General features: G+C 42.3%; 1 pseudogene; it reads left to right on the top strand.

Annotated features, from left to right (window-relative positions):
- The first annotated feature begins 2,265 nt into the window (after positions 1–2,265).
- Positions 2,266–2,366, top strand: LOC111763626 (U6 spliceosomal RNA; annotated as a pseudogene).
- The last annotated feature ends 2,167 nt before the right edge of the window (positions 2,367–4,533 follow it).

Genomic DNA, 4,533 nt, shown 5'->3' with positions numbered 1-4,533 from the left:
TGCCTTTCAGGAAGCTGAGGTGCATCCCTCAAGGTGGTGCCCACTGCCCCCTTCCTTCCTTTCCCTCCTACTGGGATGGGCATGCTCACAGCACCCCTCTGGTGGGCACAGACGTCCCTGGATGACATGATGCAGTAGTGCCTCACTGCAGTTCCTTGTGCTTAGGGGGATGGGCTCCCACTGTACTCCAGGTCCTCTGACTTTTGTAGGAAGAGTGAAGGGACCCAGCTAATTGGAGGATTGAGTGGGGTTATCTGCCCCCAGCTGCTTCTTGTAATCTCTAGGAAAGGAGAAAGTAAGCCAGGGCATCTACAGCGTCCCTGTTGTGCACCAAGCTCTGCCTGAACCAGCGGTTACCTGCAGACTCACCTAGCCATCATTATTAGAGTCTATAAATGCTCTAATAATGATTGAAGTGAAGAACACACAACTATGTAATTATGCCAAATACTACTGTTTGTACAATTTGGATGAATTGTATGCTTTATTAATATGTATCAATAAAATTGATTTGTTTAAAAAATATGAAGCAATAGAATTTATTTTTAAAAACTGAAAGGGGAAGAACTCTTCAGGAATAAGATAAAATCAAATTGAATCACTCTAACCCTTTGCAATGTAGGAACTTTCCTCTTCAGTATGAATTTAAATAAATTTTAAAAATACATAATTTTTTTAAAAACTATTTTGTCTCCATTTGCAATTCATCTTTACATTCCTGAGCACTATATTGATCTGTGCTCTGTTGACTTTTCCTTGGAATAAGTTTTAATCTCTTTCTGAATCCCTCATATCATGAGTAAAATAAAATTTTTAACACAACAGTTTTTATGTCCATATGAAAATTACACTCTCCCTGAGTCCATTAAGTGGGTTATGGCAGGACATATAATGTCCTGCATCTGTCCCTGCAATATCATTTAGGGCAACTTAAAGTCCTGAAAATGTCCCCACATCACACCTCTTCTTCCTTCTCCCTGCCTTCAGAAATGCCCATGGCCACTGTCTCCATTTCAATGATACCATTTCTTCCATTGCTAGAGTCACAGTTGTTCTATAATAGAATACCAATAAGTCCACCCTAATGAATATTTTATTCCTCAATCCTGTGAACCCTGGGATGGTGATGTATCCTGCACCTTTATATTGAGATATGGCTTAAATACCACATGGCTGATGGATGCAATTCTCCTGCTTGCAGTTGTAGACCCTCTTGGTTCCCTGGTGTGGTGGTTGACCATCTTCACCTCCCTGTTAGCTGACCTGGGTAAAATAGTTTCTTTAAAATCCCTAATTATAGTTTGACAGTTATGTTTTGGACTTGGTCCTTCCACCTCATTTAGTATTTCTATTTATCATACTTTCCTCTTGGGTTTGATTACCCTGTCCAGAATTTGGCTGGATTGGTTTCATTATATTTGCACAGCTTGTTCCTTTGAGAGGTTTAGAAGTGTTACATTCTGTTGCTGTTCTGTGTCTACTAATATTACCCCTTTTTATTTCCATCACTGTCCACACAGTCTGAAGGGGCGAGCCAAGGTCTCTGAACATGGGCAGATGCTACTTCATGTGATTCCACCTTCCACTGCCCACCTCACCCCACCTAAGCCCATGAAGAATGAGGTGGGCTTTCCCCAGCTCTATGCAGAAAACTAGCACTGGCTGGTTCAAGGGCTAGTCCTGCTCACAAAAAATAATAGAAGTTTCCAGATTCCTATTTCCCCATCAGTTCGATCACACAAATTAAATCTTTGAGGTTTTCCTCAAAATTTGTTTTCTGCTAAATGAGTTCCAATCATGATTCTCCAACTATGAAATAAATTTAGCAATTTTCTATTTTTTCTCTGATTTCAAAGATTTTGAGGGCATGAAACACTGAACATAAAGTTCACATGGACAGGGGTTTCAATCTCTTCTTTTCCTCCTGGTCTGCCTTCTTCCTATCTGCTCTTCTTTGTTGGAACTTTATCTAGGTCTCTGCCAGGATTACCAGGGCAGTGTGGGAAATGGGAGACAGTGGGCCTTGCTGCTTCTTCCCCAGCAACAGACCAGCAGGACTTAACTGCACCAGTGAGGATGAGTGGGAGAATCAGGAAGCAGCCTAGCTTAACCCTAACTAGAAAGCAGAGTAACCAGTCAAAAGAGAATCAAGGTTATGAGAGTGGCTTTAAGACATCCCATAAATCCCCAAGAGAAAATATGTTAATTATTATTTTATTTTTAAAGAAACTTTAGATTACATAAATGTTACATTAAAAATATATAGTGTTAGCTTCAGCAGCACATATTCTAAAATTGGAAAAATACAGAGAAAATGGTCCCTGCACAAGGATGACATGCAAATTCGTGAAGCATTCCATATTTTTTTGTCTTTATATTTTAATATTACATTCAAATAATATGAGGCTCCCACTTTCTCCACACCAATTCCACATTTTCTTCAATTACTAATCACAATAGTTCATGAATAGAATATCAGTAAGTCCACTCTAATCCATACTCTATTCTTCCATCCTGTGGACCCTGGGATGGCTGTGTCCACTCCACATCTATGTCAAGAGGGGGCTTAGATTCCACATAGATGCTGGATGCAATCCTCCTGCTTTCAGTTGTAGGCACTCTTGGCTCCCTGGTGTGGTGGTTGACCTTCTTCAACTCCATGTTAGCTGAGTGGGGTAAGTCCAATAAACCAGAGTGTAGGAGCTGAAGTCTTTTGAGGCTCAGGGCCTGGCTATCACATGGTCAGTCCAGAGATTCAGGTTCCCTGGGTATATATTAAACCCCAGCACAAACTACAGTTCCGGTAAAAGTAACAAGATAGGCTTGTGAACAAAGATCATATCTGAGTCCAATATTTTTTAATGTGAAGAAAGTGGCCATAGTAGCTGCTGAGGGTAGAGAGAGGGAAGAAGAAATATGATGTGGAGGTATTTTCAGGACTTGGAGTTGTCCTGGGTGGTACTGCAGGGACAGTTTCTGGACATTGTATGTCCTGCCATGGCCCACTAGGTAGACTAGGTGAGAATGTAAACTACAATGTAAACCACTATCCATGTGGTACAGCAGTGCTTCAAAATGTATTCACCAAATGCAATGAAAGTGCCACGATGATGAAAGAGGTTGTTGATGTGGGAGTAGTGGGGTGAGGGGTGTGGGGGCTATATGGGGATCTCAGAGTTTTTTTAATGTAACATTTAAAAAATTAAAAGTAAAAAAATTTAAATAAAAAAAAATAAGTTTATAAGGGACTCCCTTAAGAATATATATATATATTTTTTTAAAGATTTATTTAATTTTATTTATACTGTAGTACCTCAGATAGCTCTTTCATCTGTCTGCTCATTGTTTGGTCACCTTCTCCAGGAGGCATCGGGAACCAAACCAGGGACCTCCCACCAGGGAGGCGAGTACCCAATAGCCCGAGTCACATCCACTTGTCAGCTGTGGCATCTGCTGGCTTGTGGCATATGTGTGTTGCATCGGGAGTGGCATCTAGCTCATTGTGGCAGGAGGTGGCGTCAGCTCATCTTCTTTTAGGAGGCACTGGGACCCAACCTGGGACCTCCCATGTGGTAAGTTGAGCCATATCTGCTTCCCTATAAGAATATTATTTTGAAAAAACAAACACACAAAGAGAGGAAGAACTGAGTAGGAGGCAACAGCAGCAAAATATTAGACTGTATAATGCAGATGTCACATGGTAACCAATTTAACTGACCCAAGAAAGCATATAAGAGCTTTAGTAGGAGCATAAAGCAGAGAGACATCAGAATCTTCCAGACACTGTGCTGGGAATATGCATTTCTGAGGCATGATACAGTGTCAGGGTGGTAAGAAGGAAAGATCAGAGTCTAGGCCTCTCATGGAGATAAGCAAGACCCAGAGGGAGAGGTCCTAAGTGCTGGACCCCTGACCAGCAGGGAGCAGTTGTGTGTCCATGACAGACCTGAGAACTTTGACAGCAGAGAGGGCAAAGAGCATGAAGAACCAATGAGAACATGCTGATCTCACAGCTCCTCCAAAGCTACCTGATCTCCATAGATGTCCATGATGGGCTTCTCTGCTGTGCCTGGAGCCAAATGCCAAGTAGGAAGCAGGAGGGCAAGGAACTCTCTGCACAGTCAAGGTGCTGTCTCACCATCACTCATGACTGTCCAGGGGAAAACACAGCGCTCAGTATGCAAATCTTGCTGGCTGAGATAAGCTCCTCCCAAAGTAGTAAATCCTGATACAGAAGCTACTCTTTTCTCTTCCATTCCGAGAAGCAGAACAATACCTGCAGTTTAATGTCCCCTTAGAAACAAGAAGGGAGTCTGTATTTTCAAGAGTGGAACCAGAATCCGTGGTCTTGTTGCCTGCACACACATTTCCCCCTGGTCAACTACACTTCTCCCAGCACCTCCTTCTTCCAAAGGAGTGGAGCAGACACAGCTCTGAAGCAGCAGAGGAGCAGCTCTTTCTCAGGTGAACTCTCTGTCTCCTTCTTTCTGAACAAAAGGGACCCAGCCTAGCCCTTTTCGGGATTTAGGGAAT

This window comes from Dasypus novemcinctus, chromosome 17 (genome assembly GCF_030445035.2).
Source record: "Dasypus novemcinctus isolate mDasNov1 chromosome 17, mDasNov1.1.hap2, whole genome shotgun sequence".
Classification (NCBI taxonomy): Eukaryota; Metazoa; Chordata; class Mammalia; order Cingulata; family Dasypodidae; genus Dasypus; species Dasypus novemcinctus.
This window is presented reverse-complemented; position numbering and strand designations above follow the sequence as displayed.